This window comes from Microcebus murinus, chromosome 25 (assembly GCF_040939455.1).
Source record: "Microcebus murinus isolate Inina chromosome 25, M.murinus_Inina_mat1.0, whole genome shotgun sequence".
Classification (NCBI taxonomy): domain Eukaryota; kingdom Metazoa; phylum Chordata; class Mammalia; order Primates; family Cheirogaleidae; genus Microcebus; species Microcebus murinus.
The window spans coordinates 23,425,099-23,448,514 of record NC_134128.1 but is presented as its reverse complement, the minus strand read 5'-3'; the positions used below and the strand labels follow the sequence as shown (position 1 = coordinate 23,448,514).

Below are 23,416 nucleotides of genomic sequence, written 5' to 3'. Positions count from 1 at the left end.
AGTTGATTTCAAATATGTGCATAATATGAGCAAGTTTCCAAGTGCTTCTAAGCTTACCTGATAAAATAATATTCCCTAAGCTACCTTGATTGTGTGTGAGGGAGAATGAAGTCTACATTAAAGCCTATAATACAATATATCTCCTGATGAGATAGCTTTGGACCGATTTGTGAGAGAAAATTGCTGAGCGTAAAGTGTTTGTTTTACATTCACTTAAGCCATGGTGTGGGAAATGGAGCTGCAGCATGAGCAGTCAGACTCTATGATAACAGTTCATGAAAAATCACAGTTCAGATTATACGATATATCTATCCGCATCCCTATGTGAATTAGTAAAATATTCTTAAAGCCAACAAAAAATAAAAATAACCAATTCTGATGGAAACTACTCTTCTCTGATAACTACAGAAACACAGACATAATAACATAAGTAATGGAAAACTTTCTAAGTCCCAAAAAGGTAATGGGTATGCTCTTTCAACCATGGCTTGCTTTGGTATCTGTAGGAATAAATCTAAAGCATCTACTCTAATGTATCATTAAACTTTTATCAGATCATAGTCAGAATGCATAAGTATTAAAACTCATTGTAGCTGAATAATGTATGCTAAAATGTATCTTGTTCGGATTAGGGTCCTAATCATCACTTGGCTACCGTGCTTCAGTTGACTGATGGGCATTTGCCCATTCTGATCTTAAGCAATAATATCTTGACAATAGGGGATATTTTTATCATTTTGAAAACGCAGTGTAAGCATGTGAATGTGGGCCATGCTAACTTCCATTTGAGTGAGTAGTTAAATTCGTTCTACTCGCCATTTAATATGATCTTTGAGATGTTGTTCAAATGAGCTAGATAGGTCTGCAGCAACTTTTCTGTGTGTTTTGTCTTGAAATTCCTTTATCGTTATATCCTCAGCTTCTTTATTACCAGGGGTATCCTTCTGTGAAATGGCCAGTGGCCCCTCAATTAGTCTTTTTTTTTTGTTAAAATTTTAATCAACTCTTTAATTCACACTGAAGTATGAAGGCCACCTGACATCCACGTTTCATGCTTTCTGGGTGCATGTGGATTTTTTACAGGAAGTGAATGATTGGGATGAAGGAATGAATTTTAGATTTCATTTAGAGGAGGTGTGGAGGATGAAGGACAGTGAGGCTTTCTAGTATTTCAGAATTCACCGGCACTTGTCTGAGCACCACACATATGATAAGAGACCAGCTGTGCACAGACCTGGGGAGTGAGTTAGTTACTCACTTACCTTTCTTTTTGAAAGCTTTAATTTCTTCTTTATTCTATGGGTTTTGCATGAGCAGGGAAGCCACACTTATATATTCTTGTTTTTTGTTGTTGTTGTTGATGTTTATTGCTATTGGACTTGAAGGCAATCTCAGTAATCTTTCTGTCTCTTTGAAACTGAAGAAAGACATTATATGATGCTCTAAAGAGAGGAGGAAACATCATTATAGATGAGATAGGTGAGGCTATTGATAGACAATGTCTTTTGGAACAACTATTAGGAACAAAATACTACCCATTTGACTTCAGATTTTCAATGAGAACGAACTTACTTGGTTCACAAAGACAGATTACCACTATGGGGCTGAGGGATAAACTGTGCTCAAGACAGGACTCCCCTCATCTGAAATTATTTTATTGAAAGTCTTCCAGAAGCCCTCAAATTTCCATCACTAGAAGAGTATTAGTGGGGACAGTGCAGAGCACCACAGGGAATTCTTAATAGTATTAATAGTTACATCTGTAACACAACCATCTTTGATAGTTACTACATGAACGAATTGTTACATTGCCTTATAACCTTAGCAGATGGCTGAAAGGAGTGTTTGTGTAACTTTGAAAGCCTGCATGGGACAATACTGAGCAGGGGCTAAAAAGAGACACAAATCTAAAGTCATAATGTGGCTGCATGAGAGGATTGTCTTCTGGCTTGAGGGGCTCTCAAGAGGGCAATAGAAGGCTGATTTAAGGACTACTTTGTCTCCAGGACTGTTCTGCTTGGGACATTGCAATAAAGAGGAAAATTAGAACAACATAGTTCCACTCACACTCAGACAGAGGTTTGCTTCGCAGTGGTTATTGCATCTTACCCATGCTCAGGCATCAGCACTGACCATAGTGCATGACTCATGCCAGAGACATTGTCAATGTTTGTTGAGCAAACGGATGAATATATGAATACAATAATATAATTTTACTTTAAGGAATCCCTGGCATTCCATGTAGACATTTGATTTTATTTTAATGTAAACAATGATGCCCGCATGTTATTATCTAGTAAATATATAGATGTTATTGTTTACATTAAAAAAAAGAACAGGAGAAAAAAAAAAGAGTAGCAGTCAGGAGACAAAAAGCCAGATGTGACTATTTACAGTATGATGAAAAACATTTCACAGAAATGTCTACCAAATGATCTTTCATTGGAAGAATAACCACTGATAGTCAAAGCAACAGGAAGAATGGACCCAAAATGGCAAAGCATGCAGGGAGACTTAGAAATCTCCAGGGAGACTTAGATTTCCTGAGGGAAATCTCAGAAATCTAAGTGGTCCTGAAAAGCCAGGAAGGCATTAGAGAGAAGAACAACTGTTTTTTGATATAAATAATAGATGGATCCAATTTTAAAGTCATCTCCACATAGTCAACAACAGCAACAAAAAGCCCTCTGTATATATGCACTAGGGTTACTTTAGATGCATGCTTGTATGCAGTGCAGCATCACTGAGAACAACACACACAGCACAATAAACCAACCACAGTCCTGCAAAGTACTAAAAGGGTTGAATCTGCTGTGCCTTTCACAGATTTCAAGTAAGTATCTCACCATGAGATACCTGCAAGTGGCACTAGCATCATTTGTCTAATTTTCTAGTTTCTGATGTGGAGTATTGAAATGCTTTGGAAATATTACACCCACACAGTGCACTTGTTTTGTGATTCCTACTGGTCTGTGGTTCATTTGTTCAACAGATATTTTCAAGAGCTCAGTGAGTGCCAGGCAATATTTTAGGTGTTGAGCAAAAGGCAATGGAAAACAGAATCTCTGACCTCAAAGGCTTCATGTTGTGTGTGTATGTTGGGGGTGGTAGGTGATGGTAGTGGGAAGAAGAGTAAATACAGAAACAAGATAAAAATACAAGTCAGGATTCAACATGTGTCATGGAGGAAAAGTGGTGGACAAAAGGCAGATGTGCCCTTCGCTGTTTTTGAAATGATGGTAAAACAAGTTGTCTCTGGGGAGGTGATGTTTTAGCCAAGCTGAAGGAAGACGGTAATGAGAACTGAGGATGCCTTGAGGAAAGCCTCCTAGGCAGAGGTGACTGTGGTGCATAGGCTCCAAGGCTGGACTGCTTTGGAAGTGTTGGAAGAAAAGCAGAGTCCAGGTGGAGCAGAGGACAGCCCAGGGGAAGGCGAGAAGCGTGTGCTACAGATGGGTCCCTACAGACTCTGAGCACTGGACCCTCACTCACGAGCCTTGGAAGGCAGCTGTGTGGTCCCTACAACAGCTCCTTTTAGGGAGTTTGGGAAATTTGGCGGACAAGTTTCTAGCTACTAAACATTGAAATTCACTTTCCTATCCTTGCCAAGCTTCATGAACTGGGCCCTGTGGGCTGCCTCTGCTCAGCCCACCTTCCTTTGGTGAATAGCCACGTTGTGTAGGAAGAACACAAAGAATCATCGTATGAAAAATGATACATTGCATAAAACTGAAAAGCAACCATTGTTATTTCAGTTCACCTTCCTGAAAAAAAGCCATTCTGGAATAATACCCAAAAGGCTGCTCTAGAAACATATACACCTGCGGTGAACAGTGTTGACAGAGCCAGCACAGTGACGTCAGAGGACATTTGAGGGGCCTTTACCTTTAAATCGGCCCCACACATTCCACAGAGCCTAGCTCACGTCTGACCTTGTACATCCACTAATTTGGTTGTTACTCACAGCTCTGCGATAACATAACACTAATTACATCATTTATTTGCTATTTACAAGTTACATACAGCTTTACCCTAGCTCGTTACTACACTGTAAATACTCCACGTGTGTGCGGGGCTGTAGGTCACCAGAAGGGACGTTTACAGACCTTGACATGGGCCTGGGGCTGCCGCTGTATCTTCTTACCTAGTTCACAAATTCCATGATAACAAGGGCTTTTTCTATGCTTCTCTGTATCTCCTACAAATACAGGGCCTTTCACAGAGTGGTAATAAATGTTTGTTGACTGATAGAGGTAGAAAAATATATAAATATATATAAATGGAACAACATGTAACTTACTTTTCTTTGCTGGTAACTTACAGTGGGAATTTGAGCCATGATTTCCAATTCAGCATTTGGTTACCACCACCGTAGGTTTTTCTCATTGGATTTCGATGGGTGAATTTCTCTGACTGTCCGAAGAGTAAATCACTTACTAAGAGTGAGTGGGGCCAGAGATCCCCATGTGCAGTTCCTTCTCATCCACCCACCAGAGCTACAAGCACATCCCAGTGGCGTTTCAGTGGAACCTCCCTCAGTCTGATAAGCACTGTGTCTGGTGTTGAAACATATGAACCTGAAGGGCGCTAGAATAAAGAAAATAACTTTACAAATTTATGCAGAGAGGGAAAACCTAGGGAGAAATGTTTCTATATGTTTGAGTTTTTATTCCACAAGGCAAATAGAAAAATTTAGTTAGTCATATTAATTTGCCCTAAATGTGCAGCACCGAATTTGTGTGACAGTTAATTTATACAATATATAGTTTATGTAGCATACAGTTTGCATAGCATATAACTACTAGTTATTCAAAAACAGTATAATATTTTCTGCTGAAAACAAATTCTCACAGAAAAAAAGATTTCTGGGTTTACCAGTGAGTAGTGCACACAATACATGTCACTCAGAGTGATGTGCTTTCAAGCAGCATGATAGTTGTCATTAAACATATTTAGACAATTTTGAAATTAGATTTCTTCCTCAAAATGTCCAAATCGCATATTAAGCAGGAAATGAACGGAGATGTGAAAAACCTCACGAGCACTTAATGAGGACATAAGTTGCTGCAGCATTGACAGCCAGTTCTTCCCACTTAGGGCTCTAATTTTGCAGGTAATCCTCTCCCCCTGTGCACGGCCGCCATGCTTCATCAACTGTCAAATTGGCCGGCTCCCCATGGAGCCACAGGACCCCTGATCATGAAAGCTTCACTACTTTGCTGTTTACCACTGAGGTTCTCCAAAGAGAACAAGTAGGTTTAGATATATAATATATTGATCTCCTTTTGCCACATGCATATATAAACACATACACGTATGCATAAACACATACACGTATGCATATATAAAGTTATTTATATGTTTATGTGTTTATACCCACAAACATTTATATCATTGACTATAAAAAAATTCTAAGGTTCTCAAAGTTGTGACAATAAAATCAGATGATGATTTCGGGTTGTTAGAATTTTCATTGGACTTCTGCAAGATACTTTCTGCTATAGAAATTTCTGCAGTTCTCTGTGCACACCAATAAGGCTCTGGTACTTACCTTGAAATGGTATTTACGTGCTCCTTCTTCTGGGGCCTGGTATTGAAAGGGCCAGAGATTGCTCTGGGAAAATACCTGGTTATTTAAAATACTCCTGGTTTATTTCTTTGGTGCTTTTGCAGTACTTCCATATAATGAAATTGTGCTTCCCATCCATTCTGCAAGCTCAGGGACTCTGGGTTTTTTTAGACAGATTTAAAGGCCAAATGCATGTTGTATTATGAGCCACTGGCAACCCACAAGGCCAGTGGGTCAGAGCTGAGAAAGAGAGAAGACTAATGGAAAATTGGACAACTTCCAAGAAAATAAACTTTTTTACACTTACACAGTCCAAATAGATAAAGCAATATACAATCCTTTGGATTCTTTGAATTATCAATGTAAAGTTAGAGGACAGTTTTTCTGTTTGAGTTGGCATTTTTGTGACCCCTATCATTTTATTAGCAGTAGAATGGAAAATGTGAAATATAGAAGAAAACATTTACAATATTTAGAACTCAGCTGAATATAATCACCTGCTAACAGTCTGCCTGATTTTCCCTCTCACTAGGATTATTTGGAAGGGGACAAAATGTAAGCCTCTCATAGAATTCAGGTTTGAGATGCAAAGGAAAGAACAATGAGGCAAGAAGACACTTCACTACTTTAGGGATTTAAGGTGAATTTTACTTTTTTTCATTATCTCAGAAGCAACTTGAATTGATACTTGATACATACTTTCTTCTTTTTCACTGACTCTTCCTATTCTCTGAGTATGTTTGAAAGTTGTAATAAAATTTGTATTAACGGAATACGAATGGGAGTGATTAAATTATACGTACAATGAATATCAAGGATCAATTCTTTCCTTAGGCACTCCATTCTCTGAGTTCTTTAATTTTAGCTTAGTCGACCATGGTGAGTTTATCCTATAACAGGAAGTAATTCATTCTCCTTTCTCATCTTGGATTAAACATATTTTCTTGAAGACTTAACCCACATCAGGTTAGATGGCCCTGAAATAAATTATTCTCCAACTGGTAAAATTGAGAGATACCAGAAGAAAAAAAAATTACTGTAATTTATGGGAAATTACTACTGTTATTACTGCCAGAAGAAAGGTGATGCATGATTGACATATACCCACAAATGCACACATGTGAACATACACATGTGTACATACACACATGCACATATACATACAAGCACACATGCACACATACTCAAACATATCCACACACATGCATACACAAATGTTTCACTTATTCCTTTATTCCCTTAAATATAACTATAAGAATGTTTTAATATCTACCTGGCGTTTTTGCTCAGCAGTAAATTCCCATTAAAAATAAAAATTTACAAATAAAAAGTGAAACAAATTATGTGATTTTACACTGTAATGTAAATATGATCTGTAGAAAGTTCAGAGATTATGGAGGACCATGATTTTAGAAGGAATAGGACAGAAATCAAAATATGTGGAAACTACCAAAGATGTGGAGGAAGTAAAACGACGTAGACAAATTTGCTTTGACCAAAAATATCACCCAAGCTGTGAGACATAGAGGCTAAACCCTCTAAATTAAAACAGCAGGCCTTTCTGAGAGCCAGAGGGAGTCCACAGGCAGTCTCTCTGTGAGCAAGACTAGCAATCTTAGTAGATGCTCTGGACACCTGGGCAGGACTGCTGGCTTTTTGAATCCTGCATACAAAGGAGAGAGTTATATACCGCGGTCCACAGTCCTAAACCAGATGGTCCACGTTGAGTATCTTCCAGTGCTGTCAGGCATAATAATTGATGTATTATGAGACACTTGTTCAGTTATTCAAATTATTATAGAAACATGAACGAATCTGCTTTTATTTCAAAATTCAGAAACAATGCGCTATAAAATTTGCCATTGTTTTCTAGAGTAAAAAGTACCATTTTTTTTCCAACGTGCACTAACACATTAGGTTTAGGTGCTTACAGGCTTTGCTTTCCATACATTAAGCATCAGCTTTGATTTCACTGTGGAAAACTCACAAATGTTGGAGATTCAGAATCCATAGAAACAATTTCACTTATTTTATATTAAAACACACATACACATTAAACTGGAACAAAACTACAATTCGAACCATAATGTATTTCTCTGGTTAGGCTGGCTCATCTTTAAATGTCCAGGTATCATAGAGCATGACTACTTACAAATTTATTTCATTTATTTAACAAATAATTCTTGACTGCCTACTATTACTGAGCACTATTCTAACACTTGGGGTACACCAAAGAACAAAAGAAAAACTTGCACCAGCTAGAGCTTATATTCTAATGGAGAAGATAGAAAAGAAACAATAAGGGGTAAAAATGCTATAATAAGAGGAAAAGAAGGAGAAGGGGAGGAAACCAGGAAAGCTGTGGGCAATGGGATGGGGTCCAGGGGTTTAGGCAGAGATTGGGAATATTGTCACATTTCAGTTAGTCCAGGTGGGCTGCATCTGAGATGGGATGTTAGAGCAAAGATCTGAGGTGGGAAGTTAGCCACAGAGACTTCTAGGGGAGAAACTCTCCAGGCAGAGGGAGCAGGGAGAGGAAGTGTCTGCCCTAAAGAGGGAGAAACAAGGTGAGGTAAGGCTGGAACTGAGGGTGGGAGCTGTGCAGGTGCAGACAATTCTAATCGTGCCTGGTTTTGATCCAAGTTGATGTGCAGTCACTGCAGGGTCTCAGCACAGGGAAGACAGCCTGTAGCTTCAGTTCTAAAAGTACCCTAACTGCTGTGAGAGCCGTAGAGACAGTGACAGAGGAATTAATGAGTCGGCTGTATCAGGTTAGGCATCTTCCACTCGGTTGACTCAATCCCATGAGGTTTCAATTAATATCTAGAAAGATCTTAGGATACGTGTACTTAAGGTATCCACATGTCTAAAACAGACAATGTATACCTGACAGTTTTAATACTTTTATATAATTTGGGCATCTAAGGTATGTATTAATGAATTTGTCTACTAATTACCTTGCAAATTATCTTATTTTTTTTTCCCCATGGAATTGGTACATCAATATGTCAAGTCTTTTGTTGGAAGCATAAACACAGGCCTATGGTCATATTTTTTGCTGCCATTTTAACAGCTATATTATTTTAATTCTAAACTATGCACTTTAAAAATTAACTACACAGCTTAGGGATAAAATGCTGGATATTTGGCACCCTGTAACATGGATTCAAATTCTAATTTTACTCTTTTTTGTATTTTTAAACTTGGATGGATTTCTTAATATTTTTATATCTTATTTCCTCATTTTTAATATGCAGATAATATTATCTATTTCATGATGTCCCAAATTATTTGGGTGTTTAATAAATGTCATTTGTATTACAAACATGCATATCAATATGCACCTGTGTTGCTTTCGCTTTTGTGTTGGACAGCCTTAGAAATGTAATAATTCCACTGGTGCAAGATTCTTAGAGATCAATTAAAATAATCATCTTTGGAAAGAGGAAGCACTGACCCAGAAATAATGCCTGCTTACTTATTTGGTATTTGAAATTTTACATATCCTTTAAACACTCTAAAATCACAAGGATCATAAAAAGTAGTATTAGTTAAGATACATGAAAGCAGTAGCCATTCAGGAATTGTAGACTCCACAGAGAAAAGTCCCTTTGCTTGCCCCATGCACTGTTTTGCAGCCAAAGGTTTTCCTAACTACGACCTTAATAATGCCACGGCCCTAGAACTAGAGAAGGTGAAGTGGTGGGTTCACGATGCTGCACGCCCTTTGCCCCGCCCCCCAAGGCGATGTGGGGTCAGCTTCCCCACCCTGACTCAGGTTGGCAGAAGCAAAATGATGTCACTGCCGACTTCCAACACTGTGTTCTGGAATTCTGAGCTCCGTGTCAGAAATCTGACCTCCCTGCTGGAGGCAACATGGGAAGAACCAAGTAGGAGGATGCAGCTGGCTCCAGCTTTTTGGGCATCCCTGCCAAGGCTCGCCAGAAAAATGGGTGAAGGTCTCTGATCCCTCCAGCCCAGCCCTGCTGCCAGATGAATGTCCCCTAGTCAGCCTGGTGGCACCAAGAGAGAGAAGAGCAACATAGTAAACAGAAGAATCTAAGCCAAGCGACTAAATTCTGGGGGTTTGTTATACAGCAACAGAGAAATGGGACATATGGAAAAGTAAATTTGAACAATCAAGCAGGTGTTGACTGCATCATACTTAAAATAGATGGGATAATTTGTGCCACCCAGAGTGGGATCTCCAAAGCTTACTCACTGCGAGTGTTTTTATTCCATGGTTCCTGGTTGCTTATGGAATCCCACTGTGGTCAGGACTGTCCGCTCTCCTCCTCAATACTTTTGGACTTTTCAGAACACCAGGCAAGATGCACTAAAAAACAAACAAACAAAAAAATCCTCTTGGCCATGCAATTGTTAATCTTTCTTGAGGACTTCTTGAGGAAAATTAAACAAGTCATTCAGTAAAACATTTAACATGCACCAGGCCTGTATCTGTATTAAAGGAGAACTAAAAAGAGAACTCAGGGAGTTATTTAGCATTCCTGACAGATGGGTAGGTTTTCGGGAAATGAACTTGCCTGCTTCATAGCTATTTTTATCCACAATTCAGCCAGACAAAGAAAGAAAAAAAAGCCTTCCTAGTTTGTTAAAAGGCAGTAAAAAGTTTATGTGCATGTCTGTGAATAGACAATGTGAACACCAGCATGAGAAAAGGACCTAGACATGTTGGAGGGTAATTTTCATAAATCACTGCAATCATGACCCTGATATATGTATATTGTGTAATAAACATGTCAAAGATATATTTGACTCATTAATGAGGGAAATCCACAGGATGGTGAAGTTGGTTCACAAAGCATTTTATAGCTGAACATGTATAGATATTGCACAAAGAATGGTGGGATGGGTCACCAAATGAGGGAGTTCTGTCCATGCAGGAGAGCAGAGACCCTGGGAACAAAATGTATAAGGACCGAATGCAATTTGGGTTGATGGTGAATAAGGCTACTGCCTCTCAGTCAGTAGGTGGGGCCTAAAATCTCTTCTAGGAGTTGGGAAGGAAATTTGGAGGAAAAACGTGAAAGAGCAAGGACTGGCCAGGACTTCTGAGCACAGACTGAACCTAGGCCTGTCTCTGTATCTCACCGCCTCCAAGAAGGGGGACTTACAGAACCAGCTAGCCCCTGCTTCATAGACCTACACATCCACCTTGCCCTGGGCTTGAAGAAGAAGCCAAAGGATCCCACCCCAAGGAGCTGGAGGAGGCACAGCTGCCACCTATCCAGGAGGTGAGCCAGCAGATAGGAGACGGCACACGCAGCCCCATACTGTCCTTCAGAGCACACACCCTTGCTTTATTAACCTTCCAAATCTTGCTGATATTTCTCTGTGGCCAACTATAAATCAGCACCATTATAGGGAATAGAACACTGGGAAATGTTAGATATGTTAGGCTTTGCAGGGCTTATGGTCTCTGCCACAATTACTCAGCTTTGCCATTCTGGAGCATGAGCTGCCATAGACAGCAGACAAATGAATGTGTATGGCTGTGTTCCAATAAAACTTTATTTATAAATACAGGCAGTGGGCCGAATCTGCCCTCATACACCTTGCCATAATTGGCAGGTATCTTTTCCAGTTAATAAGTTGATACCATGAATAATGACCACAAAAGTCATGCTTTTCATTTAACATGATGCAATTTCTCTACATACAACCAAATACCTCTTAACCCTCTCCAAAAATGGGATATGAAGTCCCTCTAGGTGAAAGTCCATTCTGCTGGATAAATCCCCTCAACCTCTCACTGGTATTCTATAGCTTAAATACAGAGATATAAAGTTAATCATTATTATATATCTTATTTTAGGTTGTATAGAAATGGAAGAAAGGAGGAAAAAGACTTGATATATATATATAATATATATATAAACATCAAAATAAGGAAAAATATTCAACACCATTACAATCTTCCTTTCTGCCACTGGTCACATGATCATAGATGATAAGTATCACTTATCTTCCACTACTCATTTCACATTCTCTCTTCCCCTAGCAAGCTCCTCGGCTGCCTGTGGCTCCTTGCCTGGTAGAGTGGCCCATTCCTTCATTTCAGAAGAATCTAAACCACTAGCAGCCATGCCTAAATGGAATTGTAGCTTTTTATTGACCATTATTACAGGGCATGGAAGCACTTAGAAGCACCCCAGGTGATTTCTTGCATTTCGAACAGACATCTGCTTATCCTCATTGGATGTTAATGCCACCTTTCCCAGACCACCTGAGCCAGCAGAGTAACACTCTGCTTTGCTGGCTGACTCACTGGCATGAGAAGCCCAACGTGGCCAGTTGCCATGGACTTAATTGTGTCCCCAGTTCATATATTGATATGCTAACCCCTAGTGTGGCTGTATTTGGAGTAAGGAAATGATTAAGTTTAAATGACATCATAAGGGTGGAGCCCCGATCTGATACAATCAGTGTCCTTAGAAGAAGACATACCAGATCTTTCTACCTATTAGGACTCCGTGAGGATGCAGCCATCTTGCAAGTCCAGAAGCAACCCTTCAAGAAAAGAAACTGAATCAGCCAGCACCTGATCTTGGACTAACATGCCTATTGTTTAGGCTAGTTAGTCTGTGGTGTTTTTAATGGCAGCCTGAGCAAATAAAACCCTATTTTAAATCCTAGGTTAATGGAAACATCACAGTGTTTTCAATGGAGTCATATCTCTTTTGGGGGCCAGAAGATCCCCACCACCGCAGGAAAAATAAACAAAAATCTCACCAGTGAATCACTAGGAATAATGGTGAGCTAAATCACTCTCATTTCCACCCCTTAAATCCTGGACACATGAATTCTGGCTTTGGAAAGAAAAAGTAATAATACATATGTCATTGATTTAAAGTATTCTTTATATCCTGAAGAATATTATCCCAGTTCTACAAGGTGTTGTCACCCAGATAGCACCATAATAATCTTGAAACAGTCATCCCACCTTCCTATCCGACCAGCTGCTTCCGGATGATGGGTAACATGTAAATGCTATTGAACTTCATGAGCACGAGCACATTGGAACAATTTTTTTCCCTAAAAGCTGCCCCTTGGTCAGAAGCAAGGCTGTATGGAGTAATGTGAGGGTGAGTAAGGAATTCTGTAAGTCCAAGCTTCACAGGATTTGAAGGAAGCATTTTGAGCAGGAAGAGCAAATTGCCTTTCTGAGTAGCAGCATGGTCTATGAGACAGGCCATTAACATTCTAGAACCCGTGCCAGGCATGCCTTGAAATCCTTATAAGCTCATCAAAGGGTCTTGCAACCACACTCTTGAGAGTTTCACCCTGTGGTCGTGATTTACCAGTAGCACCTGGATTTGATATTTACTATAAAGGAATTTCTCACTCTGAAAGTCTTTCACTGTCTTGAGAGATTTAGATCATTTCCTGAGAGATTTTAGTTTGAACCTAGCAAGATTTGTCTCCTTCATCTGTCCTCTAAGTTTTTGCTTCCGATTAAAGAGCTTTTTCTCACTCTTTTTTAATACTTATTCCTTATTATATGAATCTAAGAGAAATGCTTTGACATATTTAACATTTTTCCTAGAACTCTCCTGAGGCAAATATTTTAGTGTATCAGGTATATTTTCTATTTTTTATGCTATCAAAGGTGGCAATGCTGCTTAACTTTCCACCACCGAATAATAAGAATTGGCTTTTCTCCAGAATCTAGTAGAAATTTCCACACAGTCCTTCTTGCCCTCACCACAATCTCCTCAAAGCTCTTCCATCTTTTGCCCACCACCTAATCCTAAAACCTGTGCAACCTCTTTCACTCTGTTTCATTTCTTTTCATTACAGAGGCACCCCACTTCTGGTACCAAATTCTGTTTTGATTATCTAAGGCTGCATAACAACTGCAAATCCACTGACTTAAAACAGAATTTTTTTTTCCTCACAGTTTTATGGATTAGGACTATAGAAAGGGCTTACACAGAAGGCGACACTCCACTTCACACAGCATCAGTGGGATGGCTGAACTGAGGCTAGCAGATCCCACATCCAAGCCGGATCACCCAAATGGCATGCAAAGTGGTGCTGGCTATCGACTGGGTGCTCCACTGAGGCTTTTGTCCAAGGACTTCGATTCTCCTTGCAAATGAGCCTCTCCACAGGGCTTCTGGGGCTCCTTTTGTGCATCTGGTGATGCATAGGTCACCTGTGTAGGTGTTCCAAAGAACAGCAAGAGAAAATTCCCATTCTCCTAATGCCTACTCTTAAAAACTGGCACAGGTTCACCTTCACAGCATTCCATGGGGCAAAGCAGTCACAGAGCCAATCTGAATTCCAGGGGAGAGGATATAGGGCCTACCTCTCAGTGGGAGTTGTGTCAGGAATTTTTGGCCATGTTTAATCAGCAACCATGAGATACAACACTGCCAATGGACTACAAAACAATAAAATCATCACCTTTGGGCTTATCTTTTCTATCAAATAGAAATATCTCACATGTCTCTTAGACAAAAAAAAACTCTTCACATTAACATGTATTTTCACAGATTCTATACAACAATCAATACTAAATTAATACATCAAATGATAGAATTCAATAAACCTCAGGTAGGCCTGTTTGACAGAGCTCTGCTATGACATTGAAAGGGTACTTAGCCATTCTTTTTGCTTATTTTCAAGTTAAAACTTTTTAATAAGATTATTAAGTAACTCAAGAGTGACAGAGGCTAATCAGTGTTAATGTGTTAATAGATAACACAAGGACAAGGGCATCACATATAACATTTGATAAATAAGAGAAGTTAAGAACAGCCTAGAAGAGACAGCAAGGACATACATGTTAAGAGATGTAGATTCTAATCTTATAATTATTGATACCAATTTCAGTATTTTTAGTAAGTTAAGCTATAATTGCACTCAATACACATATTCTATCTTTTTATAGAAATTAAATATTAACATAATAAGGCTATTATGTTATGTTATTATGAGGCCAAAAGAAAAATAAAATATTTTAAAATGCTATATACATCTTTTCACTTTTTTTACATTATCATATTAAATAAATGCTTCCTATGAGACCCAAGGAAATTTTGGAAAAGTACCATGAAAATGTGTTGACATTTAATGGTGAAGCGTGGAACTTTATTCCGTTCAATTGGAGATTAAACAAATATGTGGAATACAAGTTATTTTTCCTTTCACATGTATTTTAAGTTTGCCATTTCGTCCATATGTCCTTACAGAATTCTCAACTATTCCACAATTCATGATAACACCATTATGTTCTCATGCTTGCAAATACATGTTCTGTTGTCATTTTCCCCACTTCTTTTGTTTAGTGTGCATCCTCTGGCTTACCAAAAGAGAACAGTTTAATCAAAATAAATGTGTTGTAAATGAAAATGAAGTGAATAATACTGTCTGAGTCTGAATTTCACATCCAGATAAAATATCTAGAATACAGATGTTAAAACATCATGTGCTAGAATGACCCTATATTAAATTTTGTAGGGACCCAGCCAGAGAAGGGCTGTGATGGCCAAGAACTCCTCACTCAGGGCCATAACAGGAGGTAGTGTTACGTTAGGTATAATGTGCTGTGCTGAGATTTGGGAGGCCTAAATTTAAGATTAGCACGTGACTTTTGTCAACTTCAGATTCTCTGTTTATAAAATGGAAACAACAAAATGATGCCATTCTTCCAGTTGCAGAAAAGCTCAAAGTAGCTGCAAGATACCTGAATGCTATTTTCAGAGTATAAGAGGGCTGCATGTCTGGCTCAGGCTGGGGTCTGAGGACAAAGACCAAAGACCGAGTAGGGCCAACCCATCTACAGCTTCAAGTAGGATCAAAGGTCTGACAAGTTAAGCACAAGAATTAATCAAATTCAAAGTGAAGGGGCTGTCACCTAGGCTGCAATCAGGGAGAGATTGGAAGAGACATTGATTGATCTGCAAAGAGAGCAGGACTTTGATAGGGCAGGAGTGTTTTCTCTGAGCAGCGAGCAGCTGCTAAAGGTACCAACCTGGTTCAGGTATTGGATGTGAGTGCCCGACAACCATACATTTTCCTCTAAGTGTGAGGTTCTGACCTCTTGTTTCACATGCTTGCTGCGGGACAGTTTGATATACCACCAATTCCACAGTTTACATAGCCCTGTAAAACTGATTTTCATATTGTATACACTGTGAGAAAATCTATCCTGAATTAGCCTGTTAATTGACTCAATTTTCTAGGTCATTTTGTTAGCATCAAGCAGGCCCCTGTGCAGCTATTATGTTTGATTCCGTTCTGGGGAGGGTTCCCTAAAGCACTTTGGAATTTTGAAATTAGTAGCCATCATGAGCTGTGAAATTATAACAGCTGCAGCTTTATGGGGCTCTCAGATCATATAATTTCGTATTTTTAATAAATACTATAAAAATGGCCAAATCCTTCACAAGAACCCAGCTAGAACATCTAATTCTAAATTCTATTTTTTGACTAATAACTTTACTATGCTCTCTCATTTTTGTCTCCTTGGGTTGAAAGAGATCAATATACCTACTCAGAATTGTTGATCATAATGTAGCCAAGAGTCAGATACTGAATGAATATGTTTACAGCAGATATATGTGTGATTAAATATATTATGTATATATACATACATATGTGTGTGTGCATGTGTATATAGACACACATGTATGAGTGCTTATTACATATGGATATAGATGTAGGTATAGTAGCTATAGGTAGATATAGATACAGCTATAGTAGTCGTAGGTACAGATCAGAACCAAAATGAAACTGAGGCACAAAACTGCTCACATCACAGAGCCAGTTAATGAGTTAATGTCAAAGAAATGACAAGAATTTGGGGCCACTATTTCCTTGTCCAATGTCCCTCCTTCCTGACAATATTTTGTTTATTAACTTATGGAATATTGTAAAAGAGTGTGATTCGAGAGGAGAGAAAGGAAGAGAAGTAAACAAATCTGGGAAAAATTTAGGAGAAAAAGAAAGAAAAACTCTGGCTTAATTACAGTTCTTATTCTCTTAGCTTTTTATGTTAGGTTCTCATAGTGAATCAACTGATCTGTGGTCCTATTTCAGACCTTCTTTCTACTCCCTGTGATTTGATTTTAAAATTCTTGACCCAAAGTTGGCCGATGCTAGAATTTCTGCTTTTGAGCCTAATGACCCTTTGACCACTCAGAGAGATCCACCTACCCAAATACTTCCTTTCTCTGTGCTTCTCTGTGGGGTACCACAGACAACTGGAACTCAGGAAGGCATGCACTTGCCACCTGTTGACACCAGGTGATTGTCAAGATGATTTAGATACAGACACTTAAAAAAGAAAACTAATCTCAAACCAAAACAATCAAAGTCTTTACTTTTTCTTTATTTAATAATATTAACAGAAAATAAGTTTTGAGATGATTTTATTTTTAGAAAATATTAAAAATAGAAAATATTTGTGAATGCCTATTGATGAATATTTATTTAAATATCCTGATGTCAGATTTTAAATTTATAGTCTTGGTAATGGCTAAGGTATGTTTTAGCAGGGGTGTTCTAGTATTTTTCTCATGTTGTTATCTAACAGATAATATGTTCTTAAGTTGGAAATTTAACAGTATAATTTAAGGGAAATAAGATGGCAAACTCTGGGTGTGAAGGAACAGCAACAGAAATAGTAAATATCTAGGTCAACGCTATAGAATATTTTCCTACTGCCACAAATTTATAAAATATGTATGACTTTAGAAAACAAAAATTCTAACCTTGTCTGGGGAGAGTTCAATATATGGAAGCAACACACATGGCAACTATAAGATAAGGAGAGGCTAAATGATTCTATTTGGTTACTAGTCTTCTATGTTGCACTTGATGGGGTAAAATAATAACTTGAAGATGATTGTGATGTTAGACATGTATATTTTATCCCCTGATCAAACACTTAAAAATAATGAAGAGACATCGCCAAAAAGAACAGTAGATATGTTAGATGAAATATTTAAAAGTATTTAAATAAGTGATTTGCACTCTGCTGGAATGTAAAGGCGTGACCCAGCACGGGCACAGGGCCCTCAGCAAAGCGAGCAAGACTTACTGGTTCAAGGAATTTAAAGAAATTTGTGTCCTATCATTAGCCCATCAATAAAGTGAATCGAGACTTCAGTGATTGCACATAACAAAGAATACGAATTAGTTTAGGAAAGTCACTAAACAAAAACAACAACAACAAACAGTGTAACAAACCATGAAAAGGAAGGGGAAACCTTATTTATAGATTTGCCACATAATAATATTTAAAATTCTAGTTTTCAACAAAAAATGACAAGACATTAAATTTAAAAAAAAGAAAAGTATGGACTAGCTATAGTACACTCCATCCAAATTAGCAGAATACAATCTTCTCAAGTGCACCTGGAACATTATGCAGGATTGACAATATGATAAGCATAAAATATGCATCAATAAGTTTTAAAAGATTGAAATCATTCATATTTATTCTCCAATAACCATGGAATAAAATTATTTAAAAAGCAATAACAGAGGAAAATTTACAAATTTGTGATTTGCAGAAATTAACACATTCCTAAATAATAGCTCTAAGAAGAAATCACAAGAGAAGTTATAAAATATTTTGAGATATATGAAAACAAAAATGCAACATACCAAAACTTATGAGATGCAACAAAAGTAGTGCTCAGTGGAAAATGTATAGCTATAATTACAACACTAAAAAAGAAGAAAAAGAAAAAAGCAGTAACTTAATATTCTACCTTAGAAAACTGGAAAAAAAAGACTAAACTAAACCAAACCCCTGTAAAACAAAAGAAATAAGAAACATCAGAGTGGAAATAAATAAAACAGGCAATAGCAAAACAATAGAGATACTCAACAAAGCCAAACATTTATATTTTTAAAGTCAACAAATTGGCAAACCTTTGGCTAGATTGGCCAAGAAAAGAGAGAGAGAGAGAGAGAGAGAGAGAAAAGACTCAAATACTAAATTAGGAATTAAAAGGAGTACATTATCAACCTTACAGAAATAAAAATAATTATAGGAGATACTGAAAACAACTGTGTGCCAAGAAATTGAATAGCCCTCATGAAATAGACAAGTCCCTTGAAAGGCACAAATTACAAAAATTGACTAAAGAATAAATAGAAAATCTAAATAGATCTTTAACAAATAAAGATATTGAAGTACTAATTTAATAATTTTCCACAAAGATAGTTCCATGCTCAGATGGCTTCACTGGTTAATTGTAACAAATGTTTAAAGAAGAATTAGTACTAATCTTTCACAAATTCTTTGAAAAAGTGGCTAGGCACCACCCCCCAACTCATACTATGAGGACAATATTAGCATAATACCAAAACCAGACAAAGAAATGAGATGGAAAGAAACCTATAAACCAAAATCTGTTATGAATACACATGCAAAAATACTCAACAAAAACACTAACAAACTAAATCCAGTAATATAAAATTGATTATTCCATGATCAGGTAAGATTTTTCCAGTAATGCAAGGTTTAACATCTGAAAACCAATCAATGTAATGGATTATATTACTAAAGGACAAAAATGCATGATCATCTTAATAGACACAAAAAAAGCATTTAACAAAAATCTAACAAACTTCTTGATAAAAACAATCAAAAAACTAGGAATACAAGGAATCTTTCTAAACCCCACAAAGACATCAACAGAAAACCAACAGCTTACATCATAATTAATGGTCAAAGACCAAATGTTTTCTCCATAAAAACAGAAACAAAACAATGCTGTTCATTTTCACCACCGTATTTAACATTGTAATGGAGGTCCTTGCCAGGGCAGTTAGCCAAGAAAAAGAAATAAAGGCATAAGATAGGTGAGAAAGAAGTAAACCTATATCTATTTGCAGAAAACATGATCTTACATAGAGAAAATTCCAGGAAATCTACAAAAAAATACTATTATAACATAATTTCAGGATGCAAAGGATATAAGATCAATATACAAAATTAAGTATAGTTTCATACATTACCAATAAAAATTCAAAAGTAAAATTTTAAAAATAATTTTATTTATAATAATATCCAAAAAATATTTAGGGATAAATGTAATAAAATAGTTACAAGACTCTCACACTGAGAAATATAAAATATTTTGAAAGAAATTAAGGAAGACCTGTGAAATGGGAAGACATCCTGTGTTTAGGGGTAGGTACAAATAGATTTAATATTGTTAAGATGGCAAAAATCTCCAAACTGATCTACTGATTCATTGCAAGCTCTATCAATATCCCAGCTGACTTTCATGTGGAAATGAACAAGTTGGTACTAAATTGCACAAGAATATACAAATGACTTAAAATGGCCAAAGACTGATGTTTCCAAATTTCAGAACTTATTACAAGACTAGAATAATAAAGAGAGGCTAGACATACAAAGTAATGCAATAGAATTGAAAGTCTAGAAACAACCCCTTATATTTATTGTAAATTGATTTTGTATAAAGGCGACAAGACAAGTCATAGGGAAAGAACGGTCTTTTCAACAAATGGTGTGGAAAAATAATCCTTCAATTGTGAATGGATAAACTGTGCTTAATCCATACAACAGCATATGCCCTGTTCAGCAAGAAAAAGAATAGGCTGCTGAAACATTCATCAACTCAGATGGATTTCCAATGTGCTATGTTAAAGAAAAGAAGCTAGACCAAAAAGGCTACATACATACTATATGATTCTATTCATATGTCATTCTGGAAAAGACAAAATTATAGGGACGAAAGGGCATATGGTTTGTCTACAAATATCACTACCAGCTGGTTTTATTGGGAGGGGGCTGAAGAATTCTTCTGTATTTTAATTATGGTGGTGATTTTATGACTATGCATTTGTCAATATTTCTAAAACTATACATAAAAGAAGGGTGAATTTTACTGTCCATAAATTTAAAATTACATTAAAAATAATTCAAAATGCTAATACAACTATTTTTTATTTAAGAAAAAAATTCTGATTTTCAATGTGACGGAATTCTTGAATTTTTTTTTCAGATATCACTTGCCACAATTGCCTTTTATGTGCTTTCTCAGGGAGAAAGAATTTATTCACTTTGAAAGATTCTTTAAAGATAAATGATAATATTAGAAAATAACTAAATCAGTGCATGTCTGGAAAAATATGACCAACGTATGTTTTCCATATATTCTATAATATTTTTACCCACTTACAAATCCAGGTTTCTGTCTTTGGGAACCTGAATCAATAAAAGTGCAGAATGATATCCCTGTCTAATTGAAAGTTTGAATAAGTAACTAAGTCATGGATTTTGAAGCACCTCCAAGGGCGGTAACTTGTTTAATGGACCACTGTTAATGATCTCTAGCATCAACTCCATCTTCCGCTAATGGGTTTCATATTAATATTTCATTTCTATAACAGCTTAAAATTATTGTCCTTGTTGCCCAAATGCCAATTAAGTGCTTCTTGCATTTAAATCTGGACCAAGCCCAGGAAGAAGCTGACACCTCAGGGTTTGTGGGGTGGGCGTGGCATAGAAGTAGAAAGGGGTTTGCTTTATGGTATCACCCACACAGCCTGCTTCTCACACAAGCAGGTTGTTCTCCCAGCTCACATAATTGACTAAGTTTTAGAAGTAACAGAAGGATATTTTGTGAGCAAATCCCAAGTAAGGTTAAGGATAATGGTGTTTGTCTTTGAATTTCTCTCTATTAATCATGAATTGCTCCAGTAACCTTCCTGTTGTCTTGTTTGTCTGAATTTCAAGAGTTTTTAACCAACTGTTACAGACCCCCAGAGGCCATGGTTTATGAAGCATGACTTGCCACAAACTTACTTCCAGTTCAGCTTCAATTTCAAAATATAATACACTATTTATGATTATTATTACAGGTATCTTTAGTAAAATCAGAATATTTCCAGATTTTAGAATTTTAGGATTAACCATTAAGAAAGGAAAAAGAGAAAAGCCGTTGCTGAGTGTTTGCAAGCACTCATCTAAACAGTTCCTGTTATTTCCCTTGTCCCTGTTGAATCATATCCTGTGATTCAAGTCCAGGCATAATAGCTTTGCACAGCTCTCATGCCATTGAGAATGGCCATATAATGTGGGTACTAAAGTGCTAAAGCAGTATGAAGTGATACAGATATTTGCATCTATAGCAAGTTGAGGAATACCTGTGAATGCTGCCAAGCAGCCTGTAAAATAGATTAAGGGTGTTTACTTTCAAGAGGAGGTTAATGTCTTCAAAATACAATTGGCAAGCATGAGGCAGTGGACCGGGAGGAAGCTGGGTTTATGCACAATTGCACACACTGATTCATAAACAATCTGTGAGGTGGAGTTGGCATGCACTTCTGGCAGTGACAAACCGTGCTCCTCAAAGCGTATCTGCAGGGCTGTGGTCAATCTCTGGTATATATTGACCAAACTATTTCCTGTGAGTTTTGCCACGAACCACAGGGTGAAGATGACTAAGCAGTAAAGGACTTGGAAAGATTACAGAGGTATCTCAGTGGAAATATTCTAAAAGGATCTAGAAACAAAAAGAATATTGTTCATATTACAACCAGTGATAAAACTGAGCTCAGCCTTAGTATTAATATGTAAAAATGAAATGTTTAAAAAGTGTTGACAGTATTAGGAAAATTCAATCCAATGGGATATTTGATGATACTGGAAATTATTACTCAACTTTTATGTGATAATGGTGTTGTGGTTATGTTTTATAAAATTCCTTATCTTTATAAATGAGCTTTGATTACTGTTACTATGATGCCTGGAATTTTCTTCAAAATAATTCATGAGATGGAGAAGAGAAAGTAGGAGCTATAGATAAAGGAAGACTGGCCCTGAGTTGGCATTGTTTAAGTTACGTGATAGATTCATGAGGGTCCTTGAAGCTTGGTGTTCTACTTTGTATGCATTTGAAATTTCCCACAATTAAGTTAAACATATATTAGAAAAGAACCTAAGTACTTGCCTAATGAATCTTAGATTCAAGATGATATCTGGAGAGCCAAACTCACACTATTTATTTAAAAGAACATTTTGTTTTCTTTTTTTTGGGGGGGGGGTGAGGGCAGATTTTATTATTTGAAAAGTTTAAAGTTTATCTTTCTCAAAATATTTGCCAATTCTCTTTCCTTTCCACATGTTTCGCTTCTGTTATTTGCTCTCCTTTTTTCTCCTATTCCTTACTGTCTTCTAATCTCATGTTCTATCTGACACTTTCAGCTGTTTTCTGGACAGAGTCAGTCCTGGTACCTGGCCTGTCACCCTACCAGAGAGAGAAGTCTTTCTCAGCTCTTCTGTATTGAAGATCACGCCTGGGTTAACATTACTAAAGTAGGCATAGGCGTTAGTAAGGTTACACAGGAGGAATATAAAGAAGTAGAAAAGCTATAAATTTTCAGGAAGGGAAACATGAACATTCTCTTTAGCCCTACTTAGAATCTCATAAAAGATCTGAATAACAAATGAAGAACAATACTTTTGATAACCCATTTCCAAGGAGCTCAAAGATTTGAAATAAATCAGAATTCTTAGCTTTTCAATCTCCTTTATTAGAAGTTTCTTCATTGTTTTGTACTGTGCTGTAGAGAACAAAGCTTTCAGATGGGCTTGAAATAGGGGAGCTGACCCAACCTATAGTGTCCTTGGGAAGATTCTGAAGTAAATGAGGTTTGAGTTCAAATCCCACATGTGCCATTTACAAATGTGCAAACCTGGATTAGAGGTTCAACATCTCTGAACACTGTTTCCTCAAAAGAAAACTGGAAAAGAGTCTTATCTATAAACTGTCTTAAGGATTAAACCGAAGAAGATGTAAAGAAAGTATCTAGCATTCTGCCTAAAACATT

At 37.1% G+C, this 23,416-nt stretch overlaps 1 long non-coding RNA gene across 4 annotated transcripts in view; it reads right to left on the bottom strand.

Annotated features, from left to right (window-relative positions):
* LOC105858225 (uncharacterized) overlaps nt 1-23,416 on the bottom strand; it is an 88,181-nt gene that overhangs the window by 3,988 nt on the left and 60,777 nt on the right. For 2 of the 4 annotated variants that reach the window (XR_001148036.3, XR_001148035.3), the window contains exon 2: nt 1,263-9,905. This is a non-coding gene — a long non-coding RNA (uncharacterized LOC105858225). The remainder of the gene's footprint in view (nt 1-1,262; nt 9,906-23,416) is intronic. The other 2 variants (XR_012914916.1, XR_012914915.1) reach the window with 2 other exon arrangements.